Source organism: Mus caroli, chromosome X (assembly GCF_900094665.2).
Source record: "Mus caroli chromosome X, CAROLI_EIJ_v1.1, whole genome shotgun sequence".
Taxonomy (NCBI): domain Eukaryota; kingdom Metazoa; phylum Chordata; class Mammalia; order Rodentia; family Muridae; genus Mus; species Mus caroli.
This window is the reverse complement of record NC_034589.1, coordinates 44,924,403-44,938,373: the sequence shown is the minus strand read 5'-3', so window position 1 is coordinate 44,938,373 and position 13,971 is coordinate 44,924,403. Positions and strand designations below refer to the sequence as shown.

Here is a 13,971-nt window from a genome sequence, read left to right as displayed (position 1 = left end):
TTCCAATGGGCCTCACTTCTCTTCCTCATTTTTGTATTAATTAATCCTAATTAGATTTTTCAAAGTCTGCTTAGAGCTCAGGCTTCCCCCGGGATTGTTGCCTTTTTAATTTACCTTTTTAAAACAGAATCTGTTCTTGACGAGCTTGTTTTTTTTTTTTTTCTTAATGCTTTAAAGGTATATAGCAGCTATGTTCTCTCCCTTTCTGTTAAAATATCCATGGTGAAATATGAAGCTCTATGGCTTTCTTATTTTGCACTAAACCTTGAAATTATCATTTTTCAAATGTGGAAGGAGTTGCCTATTAAGTGGGTTTCGGAGGGATTCAACTGCTCATTCCCCCTGAACATGTCCTTATTGTAAAGTGAATGGGTGACTTGACTATAATGACCTCCTAGCTGACTTCTTTTTAGTTGTGAGCATTTTTAAATCATGTTTTAGCAGTCTTTACAAGTTTTCTAGACAAAATGTCCTTTAGACAAAATATTAGGAGCCTAAACGAAGGCCCTCAGCCTGATTAACAATATAGCAGTAAGTGTTACAATTGTGTAATCTATCCTGACAGGAGCTGGAGAATCCATGCTAGGCAGCCCACTCCTCTGAAAACGATGTCAACCTTCCTTGGATCTCAGAGGGCAAAAGAACACACTGGAGGAACTCTTTCCCTCACACATCTGTGTTTATCAAGCTTGAAAGTCTATTTCCTCCCTCGCCATTTCTCCTGAATCTGTAATGCTCTGATTAAGAAAAATTAATATGTGACTCAAAGTGCTCTCTCTTCTGAAAGGTTCCATTCAGAACTGTCACAGCTCTGGTTATTATTGGCCAGAAACTGTGTGAGATACCAGGAATGAGAAATTACAACAAAGCTTCATTTTTTCAAATTGATTTCTGAAATAGAATTGCATCATTTCCCCCGCCCTTTCCTCCTTTCCCAGTTACCCTCTGTCAAACTCCTCCCATGCCCCTACTCTCAAGTTGATAGCCTCTTATTTATTACACACACGTGCACACACACACACACACACTCACTCACTCACACATCCATTTTGTTGTGTGTGAGTATATGGTCTCAAGGCTGAGCACTCTGCACTGGACAACCAGTATGGGAACTTATCTACAGGAGAGGGTAACTCTCCTCCCAGTCCATAGTTGCATGTAGGTTGAAGGTTTTGAAATAGCAAAATGAAGCTATGCCTAATAAAGGCATACACTCAGTTTGTCCTTGCGTGGAGTACAGTAAGAAAAAGTGTATATGACTTGGAAGGATTAGCTTGAGCTTCAGGAGTTACAGGGAGAATTCTTTGCATCCCTGAGTATGTTTAATCTCCATAAACTTTAATTGTTTCATATATACATTAAGAATAAAAACACTGGGCCGGGCTTGGTGGCACACGCCTTTGATCCCAGCACTCGGGAGGCAGAGGCAGGCGGATTTCTGAGTTCGAGGCCAGCCTGGTCTACAAAGTGAGTTCCAGGACAGCCAGGGCTATACAGAGAAACCCTGTCTCGAAAAACCAAAAAATAAAAATAAAAAATAAAAACACTGACAAAAATGCCTTGCACTTAAAGGCAATGGGAAACCTCTTAAATGTAATATATGATTCACTTTACCTACTGTAAATCAAAGCAGTCTTTTCTCCCTATGTCTTCCTTTGCATGGTGGAGTATTCATCTTTTGGGTCCCCATAGTACCAGTACCATATTTACTGAGTTTCAAAGGTAAAGTTCTTTTGCTGGAAGGTATCAATATAAATATCAAGAATCTGTTTGGGGATGATAAACCAATTGGCCTGTAGAAGTATTTTTGGATTCTTTTCCTAATGTTACTATTGTTCTTTCAGATAAAGATGCTTGCCCAGGTCCTCCACAGGTTTCCTAAAGACTTCAAATCTCACTACTTGCTACATTTAGAGCTTGATGTGTCTTTAAAACAAATATATTTAGCTTCTGTAGTTATAGAACTCTTCCTCTACCTGCCTAACCCTTACCAAGAAGGGCAACCATGTTTTCCCAAATGTTAAGGTCAATTCCCAACCAAGCAGACCAACTGAACCATCTATAAATTTGCTGGATGCTCACATAGGTCTTCCCAGAGGACTCATGAGAAAAGGGCAGCAAAATGTACCTGGATCCCTGATGGGCATTGTTTGTTGGTCCATTAGTCTGTTGTTTAACATTCATCTTTTGCTGTGGCTTAGTGCTGAAATCTTCAGGAATAGGGGAGGACTCAAGCTGTGTCTATGGCTCCTTTGATTTGGGAGTGTTATTTATGTATTATAATGCTAAATTGCTTTTTACTGGGTACCACTGTTAAATGATGATTAAACTTAGGTTAGTATAAAAATGAATAGATGTCTATTATATATCTCTGGGATAATTTATTGATATCCTCTTGGTTTAAATGCTAAGCTTTTATTCTATTGCTAAAATGTCTCTTCTGTTCATAGCTACTCTGCTTACATTCTTTTCCCCTTTTATTACTTTTCTGACTTTTGGGGTTTGGGTTACCATTCTATTCTCTGATGAAAAGAAAGATTAGATACCAGATTCTCTACCCCACCCTACCCGTGGATACATTGAAATATAGGACAGAAAGAAACCATGCCTCTCCCACAATTAAAATGTAAAAGTTTTGATGCTGTAAATCTCAAATTGATCCCCGTCAAAGAAAAAATAAAGCAAAGGATGAGGAGAAAAGTAGAAAGATACAGAAACAAGAGGAGTCTGAGCCACTGTGGGTGATACTGACTGTGTAAAGACCACCTCCTCCTAAATAGCCTATTCTTTTTCATTTTGGGGGTGGGGGGAAGATGCTGAATGCTGGAAGACAATGAGACCAGTGCAGTCATCTGCATATGTTCTCTGATATCTCCCTTTATTAATTTTTCTTATTGGACTCATCATAAAAATGATTAAATGTTTCTTATCACTTGAAAATTCATTAGCCTTACCTTCATTTGTTAAAATTCCTTTTTCTTGAGATTATAATACATTGCATCATTTTCTCTTTCTGATTGCTCCCTCCAAACCCTCCCATATACCCCTCCTTGCTCTCTTTCAAATTCATGACCTATTTTTCATTAATTGTTGTTGTATAAATTTATGTACATGCATATTTTATATATATATATATATATATATATATGCCTTTACTGTTTAAAGAATTGTCATTTGTTCTTTCATCTAATTTTTGCATTTTCTTTTTCCCTCAATCCCATATCTGCTCTATTTCGAGCAGCCCATGTGTACCAGTTGCGATCTCTGACTTTCTGTTTTGCTCTTGACTCCCTTTTCCATTCCAAAATTACATTCTCACCCATTCCTGTCTGACTTTCATGGTGACTGTGGATTCAGCTTCCCATCTGATAATTCCATAGGCCTGTCGTCGAGATTACAGAGGCTCCTCACCTCTTGCCCAGATTAGGTGATTAGATTCTTGTTCTAGTGTTTGTTTCAGAGATTCTTGTCTGGGTCCCTGAACCTGCAGGTTTCCCCGAAGCTCTATCATGTCTCTGTTCCCCCTTTCATTCCTCACAAACATCTTTTGCTACAGGAGTTAGACCTCCCAGTGCCAAGAGACAACCAGAATCATCACCAACACCCAGCATAGCCAGCTCTCCTGGTTCTTCATCTTGAACTTTGAAGAGAGAATGCAAAAGGGAAAAAGAAAGACTCATTAAATGTAATATTCAAGATAAAATGCAAATTTCAAGAGGCTGCAAGTGAGGATGTCTATTTGGGAGCTTTACTCTGCCAAATGAAAGCAGCTAGTGGATAAAAAGAAAACAAATCTATCAGTCCAGCAGCCAGGAAGGCTTAACACAGACAGGAAAGACATTTCCTTGTTTTATCTTTTCAAGCCAGAGTAAGGAGATTTAATTGGTTAACGGTGGGAAAACAGCCAACAGTCTAGGAAGGTGAGAGCTAAAACATGGGGAACTATGCAAAGGGAGTCCAAAACTTTCTGTTCCTGTTAGAAAAACAGAAAAAAAAACAAAAAACAAATACAAAGTAGGTACCTATGTGGCATCTGTGAGTTCTGGGATCAAAGGAAAGATCTATAAATACTTCAAGATGTTTGCTTTGTACTGCTTGGCTAATTGGACAAATGAGAAATCAACTTACAGGGGATTGTGAAACACTTCAGTGTATAAATATAGATAATAGTGCAGCCTGAAATATATACAGGTGTCCATAAACTAAGACACTGATCACAGACTCAGAACTTCGCTTTTCTGGCCTGTCTCATGGCATTTTTGTAAGCTCCGGTTCTTTTCCTTCCGGGATGCTCCAGGAAGCACTTCCCAATTCCCAAGGATGCCTTCTAGGAGCTCCAGAGGGAAATGCTGCCCTTAAGCTGGGACCTTTGTGTGTTTCTGTTTTTCTTTCTGTTATCAACTCCATTTTCTCCTGTCTGGTCCTGCAGCCTTTTCCATTCTCTTGATCTTTCTTTTTTTCTTACCTGATATTAAAGTGTAAAGTATTTTTTTTCTTATTTTTCTTCAAGTTGTCTTCTTCCTCTTACATTTAAATCAGAGAGAGATTTTGGAAAGATCTCTAAAGATCTAGCCTTGTTTCTTCACTTTTATGATGAGGAAACTGAAGCATATGATCAGAAAAAGGTGTTTGCCAAAGATGTATCAGTTTAAGGCAAACCAGGGCAAAAATCTCTGGCTTCTGCCCATCAGTCTAGTATTGTTTGCACTGTATCACCCATCTCTTTCAATGATTCTGTCTCCTTCTACCTAAAATACTCAAGCTGGCGTCTGAAGTAACTTCCTGATTTGCTTTGTGTTCTGATTGTAGAATTCCCAGAGATCACAATAGGCACATCATTACTATAGATTTCAGCACACTGGGCATTATGAGTATTTTTCTGTGAAGAACAGAAATAAAATAGGCAGAGGATGAAATTCCATGCCAAGATAGTTTTGCATCTGTGTTGCCTGAGAAATATTTGATGAGGAGAGAATCAAGTATAAATACGCAATTGAGGCAAAGATGTGGTGGTACTATTCACGATAGCAGTGGTGAATAGAAACTGTTAAAACAGTCTGCTCTCTTCCTCTTCCAACTTGGGCACACATCTAAGCATAGCAATGAAAAACTGTTGCTCAAAATGTGTTTCAGTTACAGTCAATTAAAGGTCAGCAGGTGTAATTTACATGTAATGGATAGGCAAGAATAAAAGCTATCTGTTGGGCCGTGAGGAATAAATTCCATTTCATTTGCAATGCATGCTGCAAGGGCTTTTGAAAATGCATGATGCGATCACTGTTGTTATTTTTTAGAAAGCATTTTCCCAGGTTGGTGTCTCAGCCTGTTTCATTCTCTTGTTTGCATGCATGCCATCGTCATTAGTACAATTGAATTATTGAATGACCTGCATTGGTACGCTGGTAGGCTGCTTGATTGAGCCTATCTTTATCATGGAAATCAGAGAACACTTTTAACCTTGTTAGAGTTCCACTGTATCATTGATTAATATATAAAGAAAGACATAAATTTCACAGTGAGCTATTTATTCCTAGACCATCTTGTGAAAGCAGTTTGGGTGATGTTATAGAAACTTTCTTCATACCTTTGTCAGGCTGACACTAATGATCATGATTATTTCTGAGACTTTCAAAGTGTCAGTGTTAATTAAATGAGTGCTTAAAATATAGATAGAAATGAACATTTAAGTGGTTTTCTTAAGTGTTTGACAGTGTGTATGAACATTCTTTTGTTACCTAGTTACTTTCAGAGAACAGATTTCATTTGATAAGGGTTTTTCCTCTAGTAGCAAATACTTGGCTAAGTGGATGAGCCAATGTTATCAAGGTCACAATTTCACACAGATATTCAGTGAGTATTTTAATACGTTCTGTACCAAGTATTATGGATCTCTATAATAGAAGCTGCTAACACCTGCTCTCAAAAAGACTTCCTAATCTAGTGAGGGATACAGTGACCAAAAGAGAAATCGGTCAATGCACAATATTACAGCAACATAGACAGCAACGGGCATTACCCAGCCACACTTGAGAAGGTCAGAAAAGGTGTCCTAGGGGAGTTGTTCACCACCACAACAAGCAAAGGGTCTTTAAGAAATACATAGCAGGTGTTGGAAGACAACAGAACCTTAGGGCTTGACTAGAAACTGGGGAATAATACTGGAAGAAGGTTTTCTTTCTGTGATTCAGGGCCCATTCAATAGCCCTGATAATATATCTTAAGCCACCCGGGTCCTGGAACCTTACAAGAACTCTGGAAAGAAAGGCTTTTTTTTTTCTTTTTTTAAAAAAAAATGTTGCCTTTTCTCCAGCTACTTTGGCAGCAAGCAGTCCCCAGCACGGCTGGAAAGATCAGCCAACTCACACTGAACCTGCCTTGTACATACAGAGGGAGTTTGAGGAGAAGGAATTTGAATGCTTGGTAGGGCCTAGACTAGTTATAGAAAATCAAGACAAAAAGTAAAACCTGGTTCTAATGAAACCAATTCTATAAAAATGTATCACTGCTTTTAGATTGCTATTAGTGGAGTGTAGAACTCATTAAGAGACCTGAGCATCATTAATAATTTTCCTACTTGAGTTTTATGAGTACTGTTTCCTTTAAAAGCTCTCATGAAAGCCCTGTAGAAGAGCTAATGTGGAGCTTTTCAATGTATTGCTCTTCGAGTCTCAGGTTCTAGTTAAGCATAAATTGCCTACAAATAACTAATTGCCAGCTTCCACAGGAAAATGTGCTTGTCTCGGGATGCATTCACAATTTTAAAAACCAGGCTATAGCCAATCATTATTTTTGATAAACATTGCTAAGGAAGATGTTAATTCAAAGAGACGACTAAATTGTTTCATAGGCTTTAAGGTACTTGGAAGAGATTTGGACAAACTCAGAGTGGGGCATGACAGGGGTGCAGGGGGTGCAAACTCAGGACCTTGTGTTTTCTAGACAAATGGCACATGCCTTTCTCTGGAGATGGTTTTGAATAAACTCACTCATTGTCAGTAGCAGAGATTCATATAATGAGTTCTGGTGTACACTTGAGGGTAGTATATCCTGGAAGGAAATTACTTATGTTTCCTATTTATATAGCCCCTTCTAGTCCTCTTCTTTTTCTCTGCCTCCTCCCTCCTTTCATTGCTTTTTTCTTCCTCTCTCTTCTTCCCCATCTCTGTCCCTCAAGGAAAATGCACAATGGAAGACAAATGATTCCCATTTCATTGGACAGGAAAAGCTGCTACTAAGTGGTTTGTCTCTAGCAACAGATGTTTGTTTGTCCAGGAAGTGAAGCCAAAGGGATCTCTATTGCCCCACGGGCCACTGTTTGCATGTGGGGAGAACTGGAGGCAACCTCACACTTTTCCTTTGCCTTTAGGAGAGGTTGCAGGAATCAAAGTGGAAATGCAATAAAACTTTCAGAAGCCAATAAATAGAACCTAGAAGGCGTGCTTCTCTGGGGATGGGAAGGCTCCATATGTCACTTTCATGTTTTTAATCTAAAGGCCAAGGCTTCACTAGACTGTAGGAATAAGGATTTGCTTTGTAGAGATTTTCATTGAAATGGCAAATGTCTTTTCTTTAACTATTTCTCATGCATTGCTCTCTGATCAGAAAACAAATAAGTACAAAGCAAAATGCCCTTAAGAAATGTTAGAAAACATACGGTTTCTAAGAAGAAGCAATACTTTCAACACTGGGCTCCTGGGAACCACTGGAACCCAGGCTATTGGTTACAACACTCCTTTCAAGACCCTTAGAAATCCTTAGTATAATCCAATTGTTTCACCAACAAGGAAATGAGAAGTTCGGATAGAGTAGAGGAATCATGAGACAGCCACGACATCAAATAGTTGGGAGAGAGTTAGTTAAGAAGTGCCCTAATGATTTTAGTAAGTTACAGGATAGGATGTAGTAAAGAGAAGAGACCATGAAAAGCAATGGCTGCTTATTAAGTGTCTTTTCTAGGTGGCTTCCTTCCTAGCATTTCTGTCTGTGTTCTTTCACATAATCTTCACCTTAGCCTCATAAAGCAGAGCTGCTTCCCCCCCCCCACACACACACACATTTTTCTGGATGAGATGCAGAGAATTAGAGAAACAAAGTAATTCTTCCTCTTTAACAAGAAGCAGGAGAAGTGAGACCAAGCAGCAATCTTTCTGGAGCTTAAGTTAGACACCTTGCTGCCTGTCCACATTTCCAAGTATTTAACCCAGGAAAAACTCCACGAGTATACATTTTAGATATGAAGGCAATAAATACAAAGATCAGGAGATCAGGAGATAAGGACGCTAGGTCTGGAGGGAGACTCTGACAAGGAGAACGTGTCTGTACCTAGCACAGTGGTAAAGTACAAGCCCATCCAGGTAGAATGTGTCTTCTTTGGATGTATGGTGGGAGCCAGTAGAAAGATCCATGAACATGGAGGTAGAGGAGTTGGGGAAAGAAGTTGTGTTTGAACACAGAGAATCAAAAGTAGGAAGGTAGAGAGATGACAGGCATGTGGCAGCCTGGAGAGAGAGAGAGAGAGAGAGAGAGAGAGAGAGAGAGAGAGAGAGAGAGAGAGTCAGACAAGAGGATGGAGGGATTGGGGATTGTATATCAGATGAGTAAGTTAGGAAAGTGAATGACTAGGCAATACAGGAAAAAAAAACACTCCAGAGAGTTCTTCCCAACCTGGTTCGCTTTCTCGACATTTATATGAGGGATATTTTTATGACATGATCTAGATGACTGAATACTAATTCCTTGCTGACATTGTTTCTTCTTTTGTATGTCTTTACGATCTTTATTGAATTCTTTGCTTTTTGAATGTTTATGATGACTCATTAATTTGGATTCCCTTGCCTGGAGTTGATATTTGAAACAGTGTCCTAAGGGGCCCTACCCAGTGTCCTTTTGCAGAGCAGTAATAACCTGAATGCTACTGTGTTCTTTTGTTACCATACTGGCAATGTTCAAATCAAAAGCATCCATTTTCTGATTCATGTATGTTATTAGCTACAGTTGGGTGGCAAGACGTGAGTCAGATACTATTTTATATATTAGTGAAGCCTAGATAAGAAAACAGAGAATGAAGAGATCGCCTTTATTAAAAAAAAGACAGCTTTTACTATGTCTCTTAGCACATGCAGTGAGGTTTTAATGAAACTGAATGGATAGAGTGCTCATGTGTCTGGCTTTAGTCCCCCTCTTTTGGCGCCAGATGCATGTGATTTCATGTTTCTAGCAAGAGAGATGTGCTGCTTTGTCAGTTAATCAAAAGTTGTTAAAGAAAAGTCAATACAAAGGAGGCTAATCATCATGCTGTCTTTTCCTTGTGACTGTAGGACTTCTGGTGTGTTGGTTACTTGTTCTCTGTGGCAGCATTACCTACAGTAGTACTGGTGCCCTTTCTGTAAAGGGTGAGAATCTCATTTTCTCTCTCTTCCTTGTGATAAAAGACTGGAGACTAACTCCTTGGAAAAGCTGGAAGAATATTAACACCAACTATGTATAGGCAAGCATCACTTTTCTCCCTCTCTTCTTTAGGCATGTTCACAGTAATTCATTTCTTTGTCCCACTTGTCCTCCTCCAAACCCATGTCTTTGATGCCTTGTGCTCATTCCCTATAAATCGACTTCAAAATGAAGTAATTTGATTCTGCAAGTGGAGCAGTGGGTTTCATGCGTCCCTAGCCCAAATGGGACTTTGCAATGCCATCTAACCCATGAAACCATGCTAACTCTACCTATCAATCTTTCCTAACCAAGGGCACTTGTTTGGTGCAAGCAACCCCTACATGATGCTATCGGAAGGATTTGCTTCTTTATTGAATGTACCTTTCCTCGGGAAGAAACTTGCTTAGAAAATTCTCTTGTAAGAGGCTAGATGATTTGTGCAAGTTGCCACACTGACATTATTTCTAGCTGCAATATTCTGGTCATCATTTGAAATCAATAGAAGACTGTATGGCCTGAATCTCACATCTCACCCAGCTTCCAGAGGTGATGTGTTCTCCTAATACATTGCAGCCCCACTGCTCCGATGGGGCCTCTCATCCCCCGCCCCCAGGCATAGCCTCCAAGTTGCTTATTTTACAATACTGTTTTTCATGTCCAAATGTTCAATTATGAAGCCTTTCTAAGACTATAGCCCAGAGAACTAGGTCGCCGTGTGGGTGTCGCACATTTTATTATGGCTGCTGAAATATCTCCAGAGACAAAAATGGCAGGATGATGGGAAAGGGTAACTCGAAATTACTTCCCAGTCTTTTATGGTTTTGCTCTGAGGTCTGTAGAATTTTAAGATGCTGCAATTGGAGGTGATCATTTGATCCAATCCCCTTTGCTGTATGACTGACATAACTGAGGCCTAGAGAGCTGGGAGTGCCCCCAGAAGATTGTAATCTCACCCTGTAGCTCTGCTCTTAATTCTGTGCTTGAAAAAGAATAGTAATTAACTTGGTTCAAGTTTGCGACTCATAAGGTACATTTCACACAAAGGCACCATCATTCTTCACTAGAAATTAAAAATAAGACAGGCCCTACTTTTTATATTCTGTTCTGTTAACTTATATCAATTATCTATAATGATAGGTTCCACTATGATGTTTTCATACATATGAATAATGTATTTTGATCATGTTCACTGTCCCTATTCACATATCTTGTTCTCTTCCTGCTTCCATTAATACCTTTTTTTCTGCTCAACTATTCCCCTTTCTAGTCCCCTGTGATTTTGTGTATACATGTGAACCAGCGAGTTTCATGAAGGTTGTTTATAGGAGCACATGTGGGTGTTAAGTTTACAGGAACACAAGTGCCTTGCCAGTAGTTACACTATTGAAAAACATTGGTCCTCTGTCCCCGTGTGAAAACTCATGCAGTATAGCTGAAGTTATGTAAATACTTGGATTAAATGACAAGGTTTCATGATGGGATCTCCTCATTAATAGACTGGGCAAAGAGAGAAGTAAGTCTTGGGTATGAGGAATCATGACTGACATTTAAGGAGCTCATCAGAAGAAGAAATTGGAGAGTGAAAATAGCACATGTAGAGAAGCAGAGCTGAGATGATAGGAATGTCCAGTGCTGCTGTCACAGAGGGACATGCCTAAGATGACACAGAGGGATCTGCATGAGAGGAGTCTCTCAGAGCTATTTCTGTTCCGAGGTCACAATGCTTCTCAATTCACCTGATTTTCTCACTCCTTTCAATCATGTTCTTTTCAGAACTTATCTCAGAAGTGGTCCTGATTATAACTTTGGCTAAAACCAATCAGTGAAGGTCTATCTGCTGTGGAGGGCAATCAGCAAAGGCCCAAGGTATTGGTCAGCAAGGATGTCTTCATTTAGATGGACAGTGGCTAATCAGTTTGACTGAAGTCACAATCAGAACAATCTTGGAACAGCACTGCTGCCTATCAGGTGCACTGCCATTCATCCAATCTTAGGAATGGTGTGTGGTTGAATACAGTAGGTTTTTATTATTTCCTTACAAAAAGATTATGAAAATGATCTAAGGTGTGTTTTAACATTTTCCCTCTTAATTCATCATTTAGTATTCCTTCAGCCAGTAAGAATTTACTTGCAGTGAAGAAAATAAGAATCAAAGTTGACTGGTCCTGACATCCTGGACTCTGTGGTGATGTCCTTGTAGGCTGGGAAGGCAGAAATGTTACGGAGTTTGGTGATAAGGTTGTCTGTAAGAGTACACATTACTCTGCTCTAATTTTATATGCCATGGATTTCTAGAGACTTTCAAATCAGACTCGAGTCTAAATTGTGTATAATTTGAACCAGCGCATGAAAAGTAAAAAGTTATAAAAATGAAGCACAGGCGCAGGATTTGGACCAGGGAAGAGACAAACAGTAAAGGGCTTCATCAGACAGTGACCATGTGTGTATTATTGTTATTTTATTGTTGGGTTACAAGAGCTCTCTATATAATCAGAGCAGTAGACCCTTATCAGATAAATGATTTTAAATTATGATTGTAGATTGTCTTTTCATTTTCTTACTTGAACAATTTGAAGCATAAAGTCTTTAATTTGCATACCATCCACTTGATCTGTCCTCTATCCTCTTCCTCTTAGTTACCATCGCTAAGGAAATAGCGCCAGATTTAAGACCACAAAAATTTAGATCTATGTGTCCTCCCACAGTTTTGGTAGAGATTTTTAACAATTAAATGTGAGTTGATATTGACTTTGAGTTCATTGTTATATATAATGTGTGTTAGTTAGCTTTTTGTCACTGTGACCAAACACAAGAACAACCTAAAGGGAGGAGTTGTCTAGTTTTGCTGATGATTTCAGAGGTTTCAGGTCATTTCAGTGCCTGAGGTGAGCATGATGGAGCAGCGATGCTGGGTTGATGGTACCAGGAAGAGAGCAGCTACATGCAGTAGCTGTAGATTCAACTTGGAGGCTCACAACCATGTAGAACCTCAGTCCAGGGAATCCAATATCCTCTGCTGGTCCTCTTGGGCACTAGACATGTAAGCAGTGTGCAGATGTGCATCCAAACAATACATCTATACAAATATAATAAGTATTTAAAGAATACCTCACATGTACTCAATAGTAGGTTTTGTTGTGTGCTGTAGATGTCCGTGTGATCTCCTTAGAATTCTGTTCTTCCATTTCCTTGTTGCTTTTCTGCTTGGTTACTCCATCCATTATTTAAGGAGATAATGGAAAACTAAATATTACGGTTGAATTGACTCTTTCTCCCTTAAAATTTAACAGTTTTCCTTCACATAACTTAGCTCCAGTACATATACGCTGCGTTATCTTTTGGATGAGTTGACACTTTAATCTTTTGTTGTCTCTCCTAATAATTTTCGTCTGTCTGAAGAGTATCTTATCTTATATTACCACAGCTATTTGCTTACAGATGGTAATGCTTGAATCTTTCCCTGTCTTTTTACTTTCAATGCAAATTGTATGTCTTTGTAAAAACATAGACTTATACCATGTTGTTCTGGATTCAGATGATTCATCTCTACCTTTTGATTGGCACATTCAATGCACATACCATTAATATACTTACTGGTCAAATAGAATTTGTAGCTCTCATTTTGTAAACTGTTTTTCTAAATGCTTTATACCTTATTTCTTTCTTTCACTTTTAACTATTACCTTCTTTCTGTTACCAGTTTGTGTTCTATATTAATTTATATGATGAACCCCCCCATCCCCCATTTACATGTTCTCTTATGGATCTGGCTGTAGCATGCAGCTTTTGCTTCCATGTGATCACTGGCTAGAAACACTGGCAAGTGCTTTCCTTAAAGGGAGGGGCTTGCACATTCAGTTCTGAGGAAATGCCTGCCAGTATTCAAGTTGAAGACATTCTGTGTGCCAGCCTTCCAAGTAAAAACAGTGTTCCGCGACATGAATCTTTAGTTCATATCATAACTCAATGGTTGACTATCATACCTCAGTATGAGATGGGAGTACATTGAATATACATCCCATTTCATTATGCATGTAGTATTCAAAAAGGCATATAGTCAAGGGTCAATTGAGTTTTACTGCCTGTTCAATTGTGTTCTTAAGTAAGACTGGCTATTTTTTAAGGATAGTGCTTGGCAGTAAAACTACAATGACTTGCAGTTTCATGTCACCACCTTTACACAAGCTACAGTGCCATCACTTTACCCATCCCCCACCCTAGAGCTTGCATGCTATCAGTGCAGAATCATTTGAGAGAACTCTGAATCTTAAACCCATTTCAGTGCTTTGGATACTTGAATACTACTAGTGCCTTATCCTCCCCACCCCAACACGCACATGAAGATTTCATAGAATAGACCTTGGAAGATCAATTACTGCTGTAAACAAATAAATAGCAACAAAATAGTAACCACAGCCCACGTTTGTGGGTTCATTCATCTGCAGGGTGAAAGTACACTCTGTGGAGAATATATTTGCTTCATTTTTACATTTGCAGTTCAGACTTTAGTCTCTTTCTCTCTCTCCTTCAAAAGCGGCAAGA

The 13,971-nt window shown here is 39.0% G+C and overlaps 1 protein-coding gene across 1 annotated transcript in view; it reads left to right on the top strand.

Moving 5' to 3' along the window:
- The window catches only part of Gpc3 (glypican 3), a 338,342-nt gene that overhangs the window by 198,996 nt on the left and 125,375 nt on the right, over nt 1-13,971 (top strand). The window lies entirely within an intron of this gene.